Source organism: Ursus maritimus, unplaced genomic scaffold (genome assembly GCF_017311325.1).
Source record: "Ursus maritimus isolate PB19 unplaced genomic scaffold, ASM1731132v1 scaffold_24, whole genome shotgun sequence".
Classification (NCBI taxonomy): Eukaryota; Metazoa; Chordata; class Mammalia; order Carnivora; family Ursidae; genus Ursus; species Ursus maritimus.
The window spans coordinates 3,292,095-3,312,546 of record NW_024424897.1 but is presented as its reverse complement, the minus strand read 5'-3'; positions in this window follow the sequence as shown (position 1 = coordinate 3,312,546).

Below are 20,452 nucleotides of genomic sequence, written 5' to 3'. Positions count from 1 at the left end.
CCGACCAGAGCCCATCCCGGCAGGCATTAACGCAGGGAAGTGGACAGCACGGTGCCGTGTCGCCTCTGGGCCCCACACTGCCAGCCGTGCTGCCGGAAGTGAGCGTGTTTATAATAATTCCACAGCCCAGACGCCCCAGGGAGCTTTGGAGAACCAGCTCGGCCTCCCCTACCTGACCTCAGAGGAAGGAAGAAACGTGGGTAAACAGCCAGAAGACAAGGAACACCCAAGAAAGGAGGGCGCCTGGGAGCAGAGTTCGTGGGGCCTGGGTGCTTGCCTGGTGCTTTTGAGTTCGTGGGAAGAGAGGGAGGCAAAACGTTGGCGCTCTTTTCATTTTACGATGCTTTTCAGATACTGTCTGGATCACGGGAAATTAAATATCGCAGCTTTTAACTGGAGCCACCCAGAAAACACAACCTCGCCATCAATAAAAAGACAGATACACACTGTGACAATTCCACTGAACAACCCCCCCCCCGTGCACCTCAGTTGTAATTATTCCCCAATTCGATGACGGATGGGCCCCTCCCTGGCCCCCCGTCCCCTCACTCGATCATCTTTCCCACGGAGGGGCAGAGGCCAGGGAGCCAGCAGGGCTGGGCCGGGCGGGTGAGGGCCGCACTGTCCAGTATGGTGGGAAGGGGTCCGAATGTGGTTCATTATGATGGAGATTACACAGAAAAATCAGTTTTTAATTGAATGTATTCTTTGAACAGGCCCTGTTGCCCATGGCTGAACACTAATGGAATTTCCATTCCAAGTTGCCCCTTCTCCGTGGATGCCCCCTCCCCACCCTGCTGACCACAGCAGGACTGACCAGGCCAGGGGATCGGCCACCACTGGGGCAGCAGCCTAACTGAGGTGGATTCTGAGGGCGACGAGGCCACGTGTGGGTGGGGAGGGGGGTGGTGGAGAGGCTGCCTGCTCTGTGCAGACGGGCCGGTGGCGGCGTGTGGGACACCTGGGGCTCTCACTAAGTGGGGGCAGGGGGGCTGGGCTTGCTGCGGGGAGGGGCAGGGCTCCCACGGGGCCTCCCAGATCCTTACCAAGGGGCCGGTCTGAGGATGGGGGACAAGAGTGCTGCCCCTTCCCCTGCACCAGGCCCCTCCTGGCGTCCTGGAGAGTCCAGTCTGGGGGACAAGCAGATGAAGGCTACAGACCCCGCGAAGGCAGGGCAGTGGGGTTGGGGGGGATAGAGAGGGAGACCTGGAGCAAAGGGGTCTCCGTCCCAGTACTTCTGCCCGCCCTCTGTCAGGGCTCCTCCTAGCGCTGGCCAGCAGAAGAGGACGTATACTTCCATCTTTCTCTTCCAGGGGAGCTGGCTGGGTGTGCAGTGGACATGGGCCCCAGGGGCATGGGGTGCTGCCTCCATCGTGGACAGCCCCACATCTACAAGGAAAGACCCACGCTGGCTCCGCTCCCCTGGAGCTCGCCCTGTTCTCTGCGCACGCTGGCCTCCATCCGGCATGGACTGCCCAGAGGTCACCCCGGCCCGTGAGTGGAGCATCGGGGTCACCCAGGACTCTGGCCTTGAACCGTGCTGTCCTGGGGGCTCCTACAGATCAGGTCTTCGCTGTCTCTGTTGCCTTCCCCCAGTGATCTGCACCTCTGACCCTTTTTGCCTCTTTTCCTCCACTCCTGGGTGGCCTCCAGCCACAGCATGGTGGTCTCCTCCTGGGCACATTACCTTCTGGACCTCGTAGAGCGGTTCCCAGCCACAGATGGAGGGGTCTCAGCTGCCAGAGCCAGGATTCCCTCGTGCCAGGGACACCTCTGTTCCAGTCCCCAGGGGATCCGCTTAGCCTGTCAGCTGACTCAAAACTGACCCTGGGGCTCCCCAGGGATGGGAATGGGGGCAGTCACCCTTTAGCCTGGAAGCCACCGCCAACTTTGAATGGCAACGGCCCTCTGAGCCTCTCCGGCAGGAAGCACAAAGTTGTGGAGACCCCTCCCCCCATTCTTAGTCTACAAGGACCCTGACCCAGGGCTCCTGTGCCTGCCGAGGGGCACACCAGCACGGGGTGCTCCTCAGGGCCTGTCCGCTCCTGCTCAACTATCCACCCACCTGGACGGGTGGCGTGTCTGCCTGCTCGCTGCCCCCATCCTTCCACTCAAGGACAGCCCACAAGGGGAGGCTGGACCTCGAGACATCCCCTGAGATTGGAGGCCTGGCTGGCCCGTGCCTGGGGAAGCACAGCAGGCTCCCTGTGGCTCATTCTGCCATGACACCCCCTGCAGAGAAGGACGACTGAGTGACCAGGCCTGGCGTTCACTGGGAGGAGCTGGGCCCGCTCCCTGGACAGGAACGGCCCTGTGGGGGAGGACACGAGCCGAGCACGCAGGAGGATGCAGGCCCGCCCTCCCCCTGCGTCTCTGCCAGGCCGGGCCCCCGTGCCTGGTCCATCTCAGCTGACTCCTGCGTGGGATCAGGTGAATCCAGAATAACCCCTTGGGGTTCTCAGCAGAACGTCACTGAACACAGCCCAGAGTCCTTAGGTGCTGCCTGTCCTACTAAGGTGGGAGAAATACACAGAGGGCTGAAGAAAACCGTTCAGAAACCCATAGCACGAGCTGGCGCACAGATCGTGTCTGCCAGTTTCTTAGCATGGGCGAGGGCCCCAGCCAGACGTGCGCGGCTCACCCCTGAAGCTTCATCCGCCTCCCCGGGGGTCCTGCTGAGACTCTGACTCGGCAGCGGGGGGCTGGCCTGAACTTTTTCTTTTTTTTTTTTTTAAGATTTTATTTATTTATGTGACAGAGAGACAGCCAGCGAGAGAGGGAACACAAGCAGGGGGAGTGGGAGAGGAAGAAGCAGGCTCCCAGCGGAGGAGCCCGATATGGGGCTCGATCCCGGAACGCCGGGATCACGCCCTGAGCCGAAGGCAGACGCCCAACGACTGCGCCACCCAGGAGCCCCTGGCCTGAACTTCTGCATTTCAAACCAGCTCCCAGCTGTCCGCCCGTGACCTGGGGGTTCTCAAACATGGCTGTACCCTGAAATCAGCTTGGAAGTTTAAAAAAATACCACTGCCTGCATCCCACCCCTGGAGGCTCTGAGCACGGGCTCGAGCCATGGCTGGAGGTGGCCTCGTGGGCACAGACATCTTGGGGCTCTCCGAGCCAGCCCCCAGCTGCCCTGCCTCCTGCCAGCGGGGCCCAGCCACCCCTGCTGGGCAGAGCCGTGCCTCCTCGGGGCCTGCAGAGGCCTGTGAGCACTGACCCTCCAGGGGGTGGGGGCTGGGGCTGCTCTGCCCGTACCTCCCCATTTCTGCTGGGCCAGGTCTGGTCTGGGGAAGCCTGTCCAGGCCCCTGTAGCTGAGGCCTGCCTACCTCCTATCATGTTAGCTCAGGCCACTACTGACCTGTGGGGCTGGGTCATTCTCTGTGTGTGGGGGTGTCCTGTGCACTGCAGCAAGTTCACAGCACCCCGTAGATGCCACTAGCACCCCTCAATTGTGCAACCTCAGCTCCCAAGGCATCGACACATGTCGCCCAGGGGCCCTGTCGGCGGGCCTGTGAACTGTTGTTCTCCCGTAGTTTCCCACTGCCACGAGGACCCTATGCTAACCAGAGCATTAAACCCAGTCCAGGGACCCTCAGTGACTCTGTCCTTGATGCGCTGGGCCCCAGTCAGCCTGAGGTTCAGGCTTAGCCCTACTCTTCCCCTCCCTGAGTTGTCTGGCTCCGCTCGGGCCCTGGAAGACACCGTAAGCGGCTGCCTGTCCCCAGGCAGGGCCCTTTGGTTCCCAGATATTTGCAGAGCAGACTGGCATGCCTCGTGCCCACCTGGGGGACAGCAGAGAGGTCTCCTGGCCCCTGTCCCGCCGGCACGTAACTGCCATCCTCAGGCCCACTCCCTGGCGTGAGGGACGGCCATCCCAGCAGCGGCCCCCAGCGCAGACTGGGCTGCACACAGGGTGACCCTTCCCACCCCAGCCGAGCCTGGCCGGTATGGGACAGCGTCTGTGCTGTGCCTGGCACCTCAGCACGCGGGTGGGGCCGAGCGAGTGCAGCTGCCGTCCCCAAGTCCCAGTCCTTCCTGGGGAGGGTCTGCAGCCCCCTTGGTTCCAGGAGCCAGTCCTGGTCCCCGCCCGAGCCTGGGAGAGCTCGTTCTAAGGGTCTTGCCGCTGGCTGGTCCCGCGGACAGCCTGCTGACAGCACCGCGCGGCGGCTGGGTTGGGAAGTAGGGTGGCTCTTGCTCTTCAGCTCAACCTCACCGTGTGGCAGGGGGCAGGTGCCCCCAGCAGCGGGGGCAGGCTGTCTGGCAGCCATACTGCTGGCCCTCCAGTCCTTCTTTTTTAAAGATTTATTTGGGGGGGTGGCGTGAGTGTGCATGAGCAGGGGGAGGGGCAGAGGGAGAGCGAGAATCCCAAGCAGACTGTGCACTGAGTGCAGAGCCCGACACGGGGCTTGATCTCATGACCCTGAGATCATGACCTGAGCCGAAGTCAAGAGTCGGACGCTTCACTGACTGCACCCCGGTGCCCGCCTCCTCCAGTTTCAGTAAAGCACAATCAGCATGGGCCCCGACCTCGCCCCTGGACACACCCCATGGCCAGATCGTCTGCTTCTGATCTCACAGAGAAAACAGGACAATCAGAACAGAAGTGCAGGGACGGGAGGCCTCGCCCCCAGCCTGGTCACCCTAGGCCAGCTCCCAGCTGTGGGCCCCCACCCCCATCTGACTGCAGATATCCCTGCCAGCGCCCATCGAACCGGAACAGAGGACCTGCACACGTGTCCACCCTCGGAGACAGGGAGGCCCACGTCAGCAGGAGCTGTGGGCACAGATGGGGGTGGCAGGGATGGCGGCCATGGGTTTGGTGGAAACAATGGGGCACATTGGGATTTGGGGCCACAAGGGGCTGGGCCGTTCGTGGCCTTCCAGAGAATGAAGGAAATCAGTTCAGTACTGACTTGTGCAGATGCCTTCAGTGAATCTGAAACCTCTCCAGACCCACATTGGCCTGTGGAGCCCATTTTACAGAAAGGGAGACCGAGGCACACAGACACTGAGTAACTTGTGAACCTCAGAGCTGTGATTTGAACTCAAAGTGCAGGAAGCGGCTATGCGAGGCTGCCCCCCACCTGGGCGTCCTGGGGGTCACGCACCGTGCTCGGGGTGTGGGGGCTGGCAAGACCCCTGAAGGGCCAGCAGCCAGCCCCCTCCAGCCCTGGCTGTGAGCCGGCGGGGCCCCCCACCTGCGACCCCACGTGTGCACGTGCAGGCCGGGGCCGCTCGGCCAGGCCCCTGCGACAAGGCGGTGGCTGGTCCTGCACTCTGACAAGTGCTTTCGATCCAGCCCCTCTTCTCATGCTAATGATCGTCAACTCGAAGCAGAGGCTGCGAAGGGGAAGAAAATTACTTCCTGAAAAAGGAATCGACTGATCCCCATCATTTCTCAAGGAATCACTGACCTGTGAATATTTCATTACCCAAAATGCCGCGCCGTCCATACAGAGCAGTGGCTGCTGCGGCAGGGCCCGCGAGCTTGGCCGGGCCTGCGGTGGACACGGCTGCTGGGCGCCGGGTGGGCGTGAGCCTGCAGCGGGAGGTGGCAGGGAGTGTCCCCGGCATTCACACCTCCAGGCTGTAACCTACATCCTCTTCCTCACCCGGGATGGAACGCCAGAGCCCATCGGAGGCAGGGGAAGGGATGGCGGCCTAGGGCGGGCCGCCAGGGCAACGTCCTTGTTCTCGGCCTGGGGAGCGGTGGCCGCCCACGCTCCTCGCCCCGTGTGCCCGGAGTTTCCGGCTCGCATCCCCCGAACTTCCCAGCCCCAGATCTGGAGTCTGGTTTCCTGCCAGGCTCCCTCCGGAGTCTCGCGACTGCCTCAGTCAGGAGTTCTTTCCTGGTCTCGGGCTGCTCTGGGTCTAGATGTTTCCAGAAGCTACTGCCACCCTGCGCTCTGTAGCTGTGGCCTGGGGGATGGAGGCAGTGCCAACGCCGCAGACAGGCAGGCCCCGCAGCCGCACTTGCTCACCTCGACGCCGAGACAAGGGTGGGGCCCCAGGAGGGGGAAGAAGCATGTGCCCCACGGTCGGGCTGCAGCTGCAATCCTGCCTGTGCCCTCGGCCGGCCGCCGGCCCCCTACCGCAGGCCATGCAGCCTCCCTGGGCCATCGCTGCCCAGGCCCCAGACAAGGCCAACAACTGGAGCCTAGGCTCACTACCGGACCGGAGGCCGAGAGTGAAGTCTAATCACAGCACCGACGGGAGCCACGAGTTGGCCAGATGGGAGCGGTTATTAACGGAAGACTCTGTCCCGGGAGCTCAGGCTCAGGCTCTCGGACTGGGCCCCTGGCTGCCTCCAGCCCCCTCCGCGGATCCACACAGGCCAGGCAAGCATACGGCCCCGGCTGAACTCTCTCCGGAGGCTAGGAAAGGCTGAGACCACACCGTCGGCACCGAATTGGCTCCCGTCGGTGTGTAAGACCATGCCGGGTGGAGAGGGGACAGTCAGGGGTTTTCTCCAGGAGCTTAAGGGCCTGGAAAACAATTCGTGGAAAAAACACTAACAATAAAACCCGTCTGCCCTGGGCTTGGGGGGGGCGCAGACACTCAGCCGGCAGCCACCGACCAACGCCAGGGCAACTTTAAGACCTTCCAAGGCCTTAAGGGTCCCATGGCTCCCAGAGAGAGACCCCAGCCGGCTGCCAGGGAATGTGACAGCTTCGCTATGATTGCCGGGGTTACATTGAGGGTGGTGTTTCCAAATTAGCAAACGCAGGGAAGGAGGTGGAAACGTCCATCTGGGGATTAGTAGAGCATGGGAGGCAGCTTCACGGCCCCTCCCTGGCATGGTCCAGCTGCAGGGAGCCGGCCTGCTGGGGGGAGCTGGCAGGGACCAGGGAGCAGGTGGGGGCTGGGCTCAGGTCTGGCCCAGCTCCCCCCACCCTCCAGGCAGCTACAAGGAGGGCTCTCCCTGCACCTCGCCTCCCTTGCTCGGTGTGAAGATGGAGGTGCTGTCCTGGGGGAGGAGGGGCGGGCCAGGACAGGGCCTGGGCTGCAGGAGCGGGGACTTAGGCTGGCTGCATGGAGGAGCTGGAGGCAGCGAGGCGTGTGAGGCCCAGGGAAGTGTGACTTGGGGGCGTCCGTGGAAAATTCCTCCTGCAGGCCACACACAGGCCTCCTTCTCCGCCAGCCAGGATGGCACCTGTGCATTCTGCGGTGCCTGTGTGCTTGCTCGAGCCTTCACCCACCCTGGTGGACGCCCAGTGGGGTGGGGCTGCTGACAAAGGGACCTGCGGCTCCCCGAGAGAGGCCAGTCCCGCAGGGTGAACGGGGTGGCACGGCCGCCATCCGGCACCGGGCATCTCTGCGGGCCGGAGCCAAGCAGACAGAGACGGGCAGCCAGCTCCTTCCTCTCTGGAAGGGCAGGCGTTACAAGCAGATGGGATTCATGTTAAGTGCCAGGGGTAAGGAGGGGTACAGGGTGCATTGACCTGGGGGCAAAGAGGGGCGCTCAGGAGCCTGATGTCCCTGGGAGAGGGATGGCCAGGACCAGCCCTTAAGGTCAGGATAAGCAAGTCTGAGGTGTGGTGGGAAGCAGCGGGTGGCGGCTGGCCAGCTGGCCATAATTTAAAGCAACAGCCACACCCCGGGGAGACTGAGGCATGGGGTCTGCGGAGGTTCCTGGCTGGAGTGTCCAGGGTGGCCCTGCAAGGGTAGGGTGCTCGCTCTGATCAAGGGACAGAGCGGGGCTGCTGCGGTCCTGCACATCCAGGCATCAAGGACACAGGCGGGTGGGGGCAGAAGTGGGGGGTGTGGAGGGAGGGAGATGCCCAGGAGGAGCGTTGCCAGAGAGAGGAGGTAGGGGGGCAGGTAGGAGCAGTGGGGCCACATGGCGCCAACCCCCAGCCTGTTCCCTTCACTCCCATACTCCCAAGACAGGCCCCCCCAGCCCAAACGGCAGCCTCTGGGGTGACGCAGTGACTGTGCCACGTCCCTGCTGCTCAGAACGGGAGGCAGGGGAGCCTCCTGACAAGCCCCGCCCCCACCCCCGTGGCCGCAGTGGCTCCCCTTCTCTGAGGCCCAGGGCCACCACAGACTGCGACAGACGGCCACCTCATGCAGCAGGGCCAGGCCCGAGGCAGCAGAGGCTGACCTCCTCTGCCCTCTGTCCCCATCAGTCTCCCACCTGGTGGCATCCTCAGCCAGCCCCCCCTTCCAGAGCACAGGTGAAGGTGGAGAGGGGCGCCGGGGGGCACCGGGGGTGAATGGCCTCCCAGCCAGCCAGGTGATGCTCCTGTCTGGGTGGACACATCCATGAGACCTCGGGCATATATCCCCCTTTCTGAGCCTCGGTGTCCCCATGTGCACAGTGGGGAGACTGAAGGCTTGCTCACTCCTCATGCCACCCCCTCACCCCCCGGGAGACCTGTCCCTGCAAAGTGCCTGGTCTCTGCGTGCCACACTGAGCGCCAGCCGGGAACCATGGCCACCCCGCTGCTCCCCTGCTCTCCCATGCAGGGCCACCTCTCAAGGCCATGCTTGTCCCTCTGCTCAGCTGGGCACCTGGACACTCAGTACGATAAAGTCCTGATGGGGGCTGGGCATCAATCATGACGCAGGTATCCAGACCTGACCGCACACTTCCCGTCCCCCAAACAAGTGTGACGCCCCCTAACACAGACGAGAAATCTGGGGTACAGGTTGTGACTATAAGCAGCAGAGATGGCACCCGCCCCGGGCTGCCCGCTCCCCCGCCCCGGGAGGGCTCGTGGGGACACAGAGATGGATAGGACGTGCACTCCTGGGGGGCAGGAGGTCAGGAAAGGCTGGTGGGCAGGGGTGGGACTTGGGAGTCCTGGGAGCTGGGGAGGGGTCTTCCTGTCTGAGAGCACAGGCCCTGGGAGGGGGAGGGGAAGAAGGAAGAGAAGAGCCCACCCACTGGCTGTTCCCACCTCCAGAGGGGCCAACACACAGAAATGGGGAAGCAGGAGGGGCAGGGAAGCCAGAGGACTCTGTTCCTACCCACCAGCCCCCAAATCCGGGCAGCATCCCCCAAACAGCTGGTGGGCTACAGCTGGTCTCAGCTGGGCGTCTGGGGGTGCCCATAGGGTTAGGAGTGGCAGGAACCATGGCGACCCCAGACCCAGAGGGCTCTGTCCCTGCAGGGTCCCAGCTGTGTTCAGGCCCCAGTGGGCCGCAGAGACCCCTCCCAGGTACCCGCAGCTCAACCACACTGGAGCCGGGAGGTGGCGGATGTGGGTCAGCAAACACAGACGCCGCGTCCAGATAAAGCAAAGCACGGCCCCAGCCGCTGGCCTGTGCGACGGAGCCGGGCCGACAGCTGCAGGGCCAGGGGGCCGCCCCCCACTGCAGTGGAGAGGCCCAGGCAGGGAGGGCGCCTTCCAGCCGGGCCCGGGACCACCCCCACCTGGGGACGAGGGCACCTCTTCTGAGTTTCACATTTGCAGGCTGCGTACAAGCCACGGGGGTGGGGAATGCCGTGAGGGGAGCTACCTCCAGACAAGCCCCGGGGAGGTCGAGGCAAGGGGATGCCCCAGAAGGACATGGAGAGGGGAAGGCGGGGGAAGGCCCAGCGAGAGCACCAGGCAGAGGTAAGGCAGGGAGGGCTGCAGAAAGGCTGTGAGAGCAGTGAGAGAGATGAGGGGAGGGGGGCTGAGCCCACGGGCAGAGCAGGGTGCCAGGCGGCCCCGGGGGCTCCTCCCCGCCGATTCTGTGCAGGAGAACAGACCCTGGCCTCCCGGACTTGGCCGTCTTTGCCCGCGCCTTATTTAGCGCCCTCACTGCCCAGCCCTCTGCAGCCTGGGGCGCGCTGAGGGACGTTCCTCCCTCCACCCCTACTCACTCCCAACAGTGCAGGGAGGGGTACCTGCCCGCCGAGAGGGTGTCTTCTCCTCCCTGTCCCAGTACTGCCCCCGCCTCACCCTGGTCCCAGCTGTGCACTGCCCTCTGCTCTGCAGCCCCTCCCAAGTGCAGAACGTGGACCCCCCAGATCCTGGAGCAGCCTGGGGGTGCCGTGTCGGGCACAGTGGGCTAGACAAGGACCAGAAGCAGGATCCACCAACAGTCACCCTGTCTCCCAGCACTGAATTCCAGCCCAGAGGCGCTGACGGCATGGTCAGGGAGGCCAAGGACACGGGGCTTCCGAGAATGTGTTGAAGGACCCTCACGCCCGACTGAAAGAATTTCCAAATTCCCTCGGCTGGGAAACTGTTTCTCCGTGAGAAGCCTGTTTTGGCGCTGGAGGGGGTGGGGTGGGGTGAGCTCCGCTGGGGCCGCGTGCTGGGAATGCTCGCTGAGCGGGGCTGGGGGCTTCAAGATGACAGAAGTGGCTAAAGCGGACAGGGTCTCAGGAATCACTGTGGGCTTCACATCTAACAGAGCCCAGAGGGGCAGAGGGGCTCACCCAACGACACACAGCACACTTCCCACCCAGCGCTCTTCTTGCTCCCTCACAATCCTGCTGCACAAACACGGAGAAGAAAGCAGGACAGAGTGACTGCAGTCCCAGTGCCTGGTTCCCCCCCTCCCGCCTCCAGCCGCGGGCTTCCTCCCACTTGGGACTGTGGAGGCTGACACTCTGCCCTGCTGTTGCAGTCCTGCCCTCTCCCGCCGCACCCTTGCCCCCGCGAGGACCCGCAGGCTGGGCCTAATCTTGGGCTGCCCGCCCCGTGAACGATCAGCCTCACCCTCACACGACAACTGCAGAGCCCGACTCTCCCAGTGCTGGGGGGACCACGCCTGCCTCCAGCTCCCACGGCTGCCAGGGAGATGAAGTGAAAACGAAGCGTATGTTGGACAGCGTCCCTATACTACCCGAAAGCTCTTCATGATTTCACTTCTCCTTTCACTCTGAAAACAACGCACACACGGGCCCACAAGGCCCTGCTGATCGCACCCCTGCCTCCCTCTCCAACGCCACCTTGCATACCTGGCTCCAGCCATGGTTCAGACACACTAAACTCCCTCTGCCTCAGGGCCTCCGTACATGCCATTCCCTGTGCCTATAACGCTGTTCCCCTTAGTCTCTCCATGCCCAGCTTCCCCCAGTCCTTTAGCTTAAACACCAACCCGGGAAGTCCTCCACAGCCACCCTGCCTGAAGTCGGTGCCACTGTTAGCCTCCACCTTAGGACCCTGTTTTCATGGCACGGAGACCACTCTGCAAACATTTTCTTAGTTTCTCTGCCTAGTGTCTCTGTGCCCCAGGAGACCGCAAGCCCACGAGGGCAGGGACCACGCACATCTTGTCCTCTGCCGCATCCTTGGGGCCATCACGTTGCTGGACACACACGCAGCAGGTACTCCATAATGAATCAGTGAGAAGCTGGGCGGAGGGCATGGTGGGCACAGGAAGTCCGGTGCCCGTATGAAAGGACTCGAACCTGAGTGAGGGGGCGGTCTGGGGCAGAGACGGTGGGAAAGGGCACCGCAATGCCCAGAGCAGGGGCCCGCTGCCTCTTCCGTCACCACGTGGCCAGGAGATGGGGGTGAGGCCAGGTCAGAGTTGTTGGCACCTGTCCCATCAGCCTGTCCTTGCTCTGATGAGGGGAGGCTGTGGGCAGAGAGAGGTGGGGGCTTTACCCAGCTCAGCTGGCAAGAGGCCTCCCCTGCACGCCCCTGGGAGCGAGCACCTGAGAGGCCTGTGCACCTGTCTATCCCCTGTACACAGGTGCACACGCACATACTCATATACAGGGCCCCTCCGCCACCCTCCCAGGACAAGGTCCTGTTCCTCAGCCCTCCGTGGCCCCTAGCACAGCAGCCTGGACGCGGGAGTTAGCAGAAGGGGAGGCTGCTGTGGCCGGGGGCGGGGGCAGTGGGCAGATGTGAACGTTGGCCTCCCTGCCAGGGCTGGAGCCAGGGACGGCAGCCAGGGCTGGAGCATCACAAAAAAGCAGCATATGGGTGCCCTGGGTTTCCTGCCCTCTCCCCAGGGCTCTCTGCCTTGCTAAGACTTTATTCTGAATTCCCGACCCACACCGTAGTGCAGGACTTGCCGTACGCCCCCAAGCCCGACGGTTCCCCAGCAGCCACTGGACCCCTGAGCACCGTCCCCTCTCTCTGTCTCCGGCAACCCCAACTTGGCAGAGGGGCCGGCACGTCCCGCTCTCAGGCAGGAGGCGAACAGGCAGGGAGGTCCAGGGCAGGAGCTCCCAGCTCCATCAGACGGACACCTCGGAGCGAAGCCAGCATGAAATATTCATGCAGTAAATGGTGCAATTTTGTCTGCATTCAGCCAACTTCATGTATATTTCAGAGTATTATGAAATGATAATGTTGTACAACAGAGGCAGCGAGACCAGGAGGGCCAGAGCGTGGGGGCAGGGAGGTTCTTGGGGCAAGGACAGAGTGCGGGGGGTGAGGGGGAAGGACACCCCCAGACCCCTGGCCCTCTGGAGCATGGGGACGAGGAAACGGTCTCCCAGATGGGGGGTGGTGACGGACAGTCGGTGCGCTGGGGGACCCCCCGAGGGCTCTTGAACCTGAAAGGAGGTGGCCCACCCTCCGCTCCCTGGGCAGAGGCGCCCCAGGCACCCTCCTGTCCCGGTGGCTCCCCGCCCGTGCCGCTTCCCACTGTGCGCAACAGAGTTCAGGTTTCAGGCCAAGGCCCTGGTGCCGATTCAGCAGCGCCTGCCTCCCGGGCACAGAGCAGCCGGTGCCTCTGGGGGATTTCGAGCTGCTTCTGCCGAAGAGGGCACCCCCAGCCCCTCCTGGCCCTCTGGGTTTGCCCCACCCCACTGTGGGAGGCCAGAGCCAGGCCCAGCTCTCCTCTGGCCACCGGTCTGATCTGGCTGCTGCTCTGAGGACAGGCCTGCTTGGGGCTGTGGGTGACGTCTCAGGAGGTAGGGGATGCCTGGCCGGCCTTCTGGCTCTGAGATGCGTCCCGGGATCTGAGATGAGCTCTGGGCTGCAGAGATCATCCGGCGAAAGGAGAGCGTGTTCTCTGGCCTCTGGTGCTCAGGCGTCTGTCTCCTGAGGCAGGGCGCAGGTCTGCCCCCCCCGCCCCCCTACCCATGGCTACCCCGGACCTCCATTCTCACTCCACGCAGACCACCGACTCCGGTCTCTCTGGGCCCCACTCTGAGACCTGGGAAGCTCCCTTCTCCAAAGGATGGGGACTGCAGAGACCTGGCAGCCCCATATCCCGCCCCTGCAGGGGAGGGAGGCCCCCGTCGGAGCTCACCGGCTTGGTGACGGTGTCTCCACGGCCCTGTCTCTGGACACTTCCCTGCTTCTAGAGTTGGGCAGGGCTAGGGTAACACCGTCAGCAGGACCAGGGGTAGACAAACTATGGTCCGTGGGGCAAGTCTGGCCCACCGTTTGTGTAAACAAACCTTTGTTGGAACCCGCCCCACCCCCTCACCTGTGCCCTGGCAGCTTCGTGGTCCGTGGTGGAGATGCCACGGCTGCCACAGCCTAACCTAGGCAGGGCCTGGGTTTTGTGGCCCCGAGCTAGACAGGAGGACCAGAGTCCTCTGGCCTCTGTGGATGGGGAACGGTCCTTCAGCAGGAGTCTGAGAGCACAGGGCACGCGGCGGGAGCGGGGACTCTGTGCCCTTGGCTGGCGGCGTCTGCCTCCACTCTGGTCGCTGGGTGAGAATGAATTTCATCCCTGGCAAACCACAGAGCCACACTGTCTGGTCTGCAGCCTCCCCAGCAAGGGAGGCGGGGGAGGGGCTGGAGGGTCACCCCGCACTGCTCATGGACATCTTCCCTTCTCTCTAGTTTATCTCCAGTCTTGATGTGCTCTCACGCTGTCGGCCCCCGCCCCAGTCTGTCTGTCCTCACGCTCTCTCTGGTTCTGGCCTGGGCACTGGGCGCTGACCAGTCTGCAGCTGGCCCTTGGGGCTTGAAAGTCGCTGACTCCTGGCCGAGAGCCTCTCCACTGGCCCTTGGCCGACGGTCGTCCCTCCCCTTGGCCACCAAGCCTGCCCCTTCTCGTTTCCAGGCTCTGAGAGGCCACAAAGCCTGCTTGCTGTCCACTCACTGTTTCCACAAACACGGACCACAGCAATTGTCCCATGAAGCCAGAGGAGCACCTGCCTCAGGACCCACTAAAAATGCAGATGCCTGGGCCCCACGCGGGCTGACGGAGCCAAGGGAAGAGCTGGCACCATTTAGTGATGTCCCTGAGGGGTTTGGTGTTGTGACGTTTGAGGACCTGGCTGTGCCGGGGCCAGATCTCCCCAAGTCCTAACGAGCTCAACGCACGGGACCCCAAGCGCGCCTGCTCCCTGGCCCAGGGAAAGCCGTCTCTGTGGAGGGCAGAGGTGGGGGCCAGGCAGTCCCTCCCAGGCAGTCGTCACCGGCCCAGACTGTCCACCCCACCACCCCTGGAGGCTGAGGGCAGCCGTGTTCTGTCCAGATTCGCCCCCCGTGGCCTTGATGACCAAGGGCACCCCACTCCCCATCCAGCCAGCCCCAGCTGGTGGTCAGTATCACTGATGCTGACGATACTCTCATGATGGATCGGTGGCCCAGGAGGTGTCTGAGCTCAGAGCGGGTTAGGCTGAATCACGTCCCCCATAAATGCCTGCATCCAGGTCCCAGCCCCTACCACCTCCACTAGGGCTGTATTTGGAGAGAGGCTCTTTAAAGAGGTAATTAGGTGAAATGAAGAGATACGAAGGGCCTGATCCCACATGGCTGGTGTCCTAAGAGGAGACAGGCACAGAGGGCGAGCAGGTGAGGACACGGGAGAAGACGGCCGTCTCCAAGCCCAGGAGAGAGGCCTTGGAAGAACCAGCACTTCCCATGCAGGGGTCTCAGCGTTCTGGCCTCCAGGGCTGTGAGATGATAAAGGTAAGCTGCTGAGGCGGCCCAGGCTGCCACCACCAGACCAGCCCCTGCAGCGTGCCTTGCGATCGGCACCTAGGTCTCTCCAGTAGGCAGGACGGGGCACCGACGTGCCCGTCAGCGCAGGGCTATGGTAAGGGGAGTGAGTCAGACTGTGCAGAGCTTAGGGCTCTGTGCCCGGGGCTGCCATTACGATTACTGCACTGCGCCCCTTTTCTGGGCCAGAAGACCGCAGCACCTCGCCCGGAGCTCTCACGCTGACCGGCCCAAACAGCCCCACACGCTGCTACCGAAAGGAGAAGGGGAGCAGGGCACCCGGTCTCCTGAAGCCCCAGGCCAAGGCTTGGGACCCACTGTTTTCTCACTGGAAAGATTAAAACATCATTGAATACAAGCTCCTGGGGGCTCCATTTGGGCGGGGTGGTGTGCTTCCCTTCAAGGCCGGGCCACGGGTACCGCACGGCATGATTAGTTTCGGCGGGCAGCGGTCTGGACCTGCCCTGAAGGAGCCTTCTCCTGGAGCACTCCTGACCCAGGGCCCCCAGGAACAGGCACCCACACGTCTGTCAGCAACAGGCCCCCATGATGGCGGAAGGTGTCTCCACCCTGTGGACAGTGGCTGTGGGTCTGGTGAGGTTGTGTGTCCCCAAGGGGACACCCGGGAAGTGGGGGGACGTGGGCAGGCCCGCACAAGAGGCGGGTATGCAGAGGGGGCAGCGGCTGGGGCTGCTGAAAGTGCGCACGAGGCTGGGATCCTGGCGAGGGGCGGGCAAAGCCTCTTCCCAAACGCTGACCCGGCAGGATGGTGGGGAAGGAGCCAACCTTGCCCAGATGGCAAACCGTGAATAGAGACGCGCTTTAGGCCCCGGTTCCCTACTTTGTCCCTTGTCTGGCTGATAGCTGTCCCCCTACTCAAGCTCGGCACCCACTGTCCAACGAAAGAAGATGCCCGGGGAGCAGAGGGCAGCCCCGGGGAGAAGGAACCACATAGCACCCAGCCCTGTGCGTCCTTCTGGACAGGACTGTGGGATGGGTGAGGGTCTCTCCTTGTCACCGCTGGGGGAGCAGCCCGGCCCTTAGCCGCTGCGGCTAACGAGGCGCTGAACCGAACCGCGTACTGAGTCCATGGACAGAAAAGACATTCAGGGGCAAAGGAAGGGACAGCAAGGGGAGTACAGGGTTCAGTCCTGGAGACACTGCTTGGGCACCAGCTGTGTACTTGCTGCTCTCATGTCTGGGTGCCAGAGAATGACAAGGGACCTCTGAACTGAGGCCACACAGGAGCAAGAGGGGCATCTCTGCAGCAGGTGGGTGGCGGGAGGCCCGGGTGTAGGACTTGGACAGCTATGCTGGGCGGCCAGAGTGGCACTTGGACAAAGCCCAGTGTTGCAGAGACCGGCCAGCCAACCTGGGTGTGCCGGTGCGCTCCCTCCTCGCCGGCTCTGCAGGTGTGATGGCGGTGGCCCGCAGGGACCCTAGCTCCCCGGCCCTGACACCCCTTCCAGGCCAGCCCACAACATCCCTGGACGATCTGTCTCCCGGGGAAAGGCTGGGCCCTGGAAACTGGCCAGCAGCAGCTCCCAGAGCCCTCCCCCTGGCTTTCCCTTTAGTCTTGATACCGCCCCTTCAGGACAATATCAACCTTGTTTCAGCTGGACCCAGGGAATTGGCCACATCTAGGTCAGAGAAGCTGGACAGTGTGTGTGCCAGGCCCTGGTGTGGTGGCAGGAGCTGTGTGTCCCAGTCAGAGAGGGTCCCAGGAGGGAAGCGGCAGGACATGGCCCCTGGGACCCTCCCTGCCAGCCCCAGGTCCCTGGGCCCTGCCAGGCCAAGAGCAATACTTCTTCTAACACGGCCATGGACATGTCCCCCAGTGTCCACGCACTCTGTCATCCTGGACATCCCATGACCCTCAACACATGCTCACAATGGGGCCAGCAGGGAGCCCAAGACCCTGGGAACATGTGCCTCGGATGTGGTTTAGGCACGATGGGAGGGAGGACAAGGCTGGGGGCAATGCCGGGTGCTAGCTGGCTGCAGGGAGGGGTGGACAGGATAGGGAGAGTGGGCGGTGAGCTATGGGGGGAGAGGAGTAGGGGCAGTGCAGTTCAGTGGGGCAGGGTGACCAGCTGCCCCAGGGTCAACTTGGCACAGGGGGCCCTGCCCCTTCCATTCACTGCAGGACACTGGGCAGTGCCCTGGGGACAGAGCTTCAGCCAGCTGTGACTGAGACAAGTGGGCCCTTGGAGTGGACTGAGGGTGACCAGCCCTGACCACCCTGCCATTGGCAGCAAGGCAAGGGCAGGGCACCCGTGACGCTGTAGCCCAGGACTGTGGCTGCCCCTCTATCCCTCACCGTGTTCGATGTTCATTTGTGTCTGAAGACATGGCGGCTGGGGCTGGGGTAGGGGGTGGGAAGGACATGGATCCGGGGACCGGCCTCCGTGGGGCTCGGGCAGAGGCGCAGGACAGCTACCATGTGTAGGGGCCAGCAGTCCGAACTGCCAGACCACAGCCCCAGCTTACAGCAGGGTTGGGGGCATTGGAGTGCTTCCCTGGGCCTCCATGTGCCCCCACCTCGGGGGGGGGGGGCGGAGATCCCTCCCTGCACCCCTCCCACCCTTTGCCCTAGGAGTGTGGATACTGGGGATGGGATGCGCTGGGGGTAAAGAGCTGAGCTGTGCTATTTGAGGCAAAGACGGGTGCCTGGGGCTGAGCTCCAGGGGAGAGCCCCTCTCCACCCTGCCCAGCTGCCCTGCCTCCCTCCCTTTCCTTCCTCCTAATCCCCACCACCATTAGAAAGACTGCCAGGACGGGCTGGGGAGGGGAGGCAGTGGCTCTGGACCCTGGCCCTGGATCTCCTCTCTTCCCCTACCCAGGGTAGGACAAGCCTCTCAGAGGAGGGGGCCTGGAGCTCACACACAGCCCCCTGGAGAGCAGCCCGAGCTGCTGTGTGGGGACTGGACTGCCGGGTCTGATCCCCACATGGCCCCTGGCCCCAGGCACCAGGGGGCCACAGGAAGCCAGACCCAGGAAATGAGGGAGGTGTGGACAGTGCTGGAGTCTGCCGGGGGCTGGGTGAGCCTCCCTGGGCCGTGCCGACGTTCTGCTCATCCGCAGAATGTGGATAGACATAACACCTTCACGTGGCCCCCGGCACTGCCCCGTGGCGGGCTTCTCGCCTGGAGTCCTCTGTGGAACCAGAAAACGGTGGACCAGCCAGCTTACAGGACGAGATACGTCCTGCCCTCCAGGACCTGGAGCCTCGGTGCACGGACGGGGTGCAGCTCGCTCACCCCGGACAGTGATGGGCAACAGGCCCCCACATCTACCCACCCACACACACCCAAGCACGCACGTGTGCATGCCCACACACACCCCAAGCTGGTGAAGAGGGCACACGAGGGGTCACCACTGCCACCTCCCCTAAGGAGAAGAACTGACCAGAACCCCTCCATGACCACATGAGGGTCCCCACTGCAGCACAACCCCCAGGACCTCCCGGAGCTGCTGAGGAGCAGGAGAACCCACCCGGTCCAGGGGGACAGCCCACAGGCTGACTTTCCAGGGGGTTGCGTTTGAGTGATAAGTGGGCATCTAGCACTGGCCCTGGGGAATTCTGCCCTGATCCGAGGCAGGCAGCTGAAGGGAAGGATTAGGGAAAGCGGCACAGCTCCAGGCTGGGAGGAAAGAGCCACGCAGGGTGCTCTCCCAACCGCCAGGCGGGGCGGGGGCCCCACGGACTCCAGCTTCCCCAACACACCGGAGGGACACCCAACTCGGCGCAAAGGCCCGAGCACATGAGCACAGAGTAGACACCCAAGCTCAGGCGGTAGCGATCCGAGCGGACAGGCCCTCGGGCGCTCTGGGTGGGGTCCCCGCTGTCCCGGAAGGCCAAGGCCCCAGCTGTGATGTCTGGGCAGTCCCTGGGGTGAAGGGAACAGCGGGAGTGCTCTCCTTCTGGCTTGTGCCCTCAGCCTGGAGCCAGGCCCCCGTCCCACCTGCCACCCCTCCGGGCCGGAGAACTCTCAGAGAACAAGGGAGACCACAGACCAGACAGGACAGCAGGAACCGAGACTCACTCCTCCCTAGTCCTCTCTTTCTAAAAAAACATCTCCTGGGCCAGGCCCTAAATATCCACTGGCCTTGCCGTCCAGCAGCGTAGAGCTTAGACAGGCCCTTCTGAAGATAATCTGAGGCTGTGGCGAAAGAAGATACCGGCCAGCTATCACAGGGTCACCGGGCCTGGGGCACTCAGGGGGGCTCCCTGGAGGAGGGGGCTCCGCTGGGGCCTCAAAGAATGTGTAGGAGTGAGCGGAGGAAGGGTAAAGACAGGGGGGCAAGTAGAAGTTAAGTCACAGAGGCAAGATGGACAGATGTTGGTACTCCCGAGCCCAGAGGGCAGGGTCAGGTTCGGGGAGGGACACCTAGGAGCCCCAAGGAGCTCCTTTGTTGCCAACAAACCCCACAGACCTGGAAAGAGGCCGGGGAACACGGTGTGGCTCTGGCACGGACCCCAGTCTCGTCTCATCTTTGCAGACCAGCCTGCTCCAGAGCCCGGTGTGACCTTGCCCCCGTGGGACGTGAGTCCTTCTGCACCACAACACGCCTCTAGGGCACGTGGGGGTCAGAGGGCTTTCTCCCCAAAGCCTGAGCTCTGCTCCCACAGCTTCGGCTTCAGTCCGAACGCCCCCCTTGCACTCCACCGTGCTCCCCTAACCACCACCCCCCGGGCACATTCAGACAGGGTGACCATGGCATCAAAACCCACAACTCCCAAGGCCGACCAGGCTGCCACCAGCACAGCGGGCCCTTCGGGGGCCGAGATGGGAAGACATTCGGGGACCAGGCAGATCAGAAAACACCTCCCATCCCTCCTCCCCTGCTGCCCCTGCTGAGAAGTGGGAGCGAGGAGGAGGACAGACCTTGGCCCCACTCACGCTCCCTGTAACCTCGGGTCCCATTAGACAAGCGGCGCAATCCCAGCCTCACCTCGCGGAGCCCGGCATAATGGGGGCATTAGAAGGGAATTGAATTTGCCTTTAATTACAATGGCCCACAGATACTGCTTAATCTGTAATCGGGGAGTTAATGTGGTTTCCCCTCGTGCGAGCACACGGCTGCCTGCACACACATGGTTCTAGCCACATGCACGCTGGGGGGCAGGCTCCACCCCTCGGGGCACTGCCACGGGCCACACTCGCCCTCCACCTGCCCAGTGAGGCCCAGCCCCGCCACTGGCCAGGCCCACCGCACTCAGGCCGTCCGTGTGCCCGTCACATGTCACACGGCTCACACATGCATGAACCGTCCTAATAGGCAGACGGGAGCATAATTTTTCCTCTGATTACATATTCAGCACTTCTGAGAAAATGAGATTTTAGTAATTCAATTGGACTGAGAAGCAGGGCTATAATAAAATGAAATTTGTAACAATCGTGCAGTTAAATTAGTTAAATGGAGAGGAAGAAGCTGTGGAAAATTGACCCCTCGATCTTCTAAGGACTAATCAGACATTTGAACTCAGTTGTGCTAACAAAGCCCTGGGGTGTTGCGGGCGGAGGCCGGGGGTCTGCAGGGGGTGGAGGGGACAGACAGACAGGCGGGCCGGCAGGCGGAGAGCTGCTGGCCTGGGAGAATGCATGCAAGCGGCGCTGGAGGAAGGCGGGGAGCAGAGAGC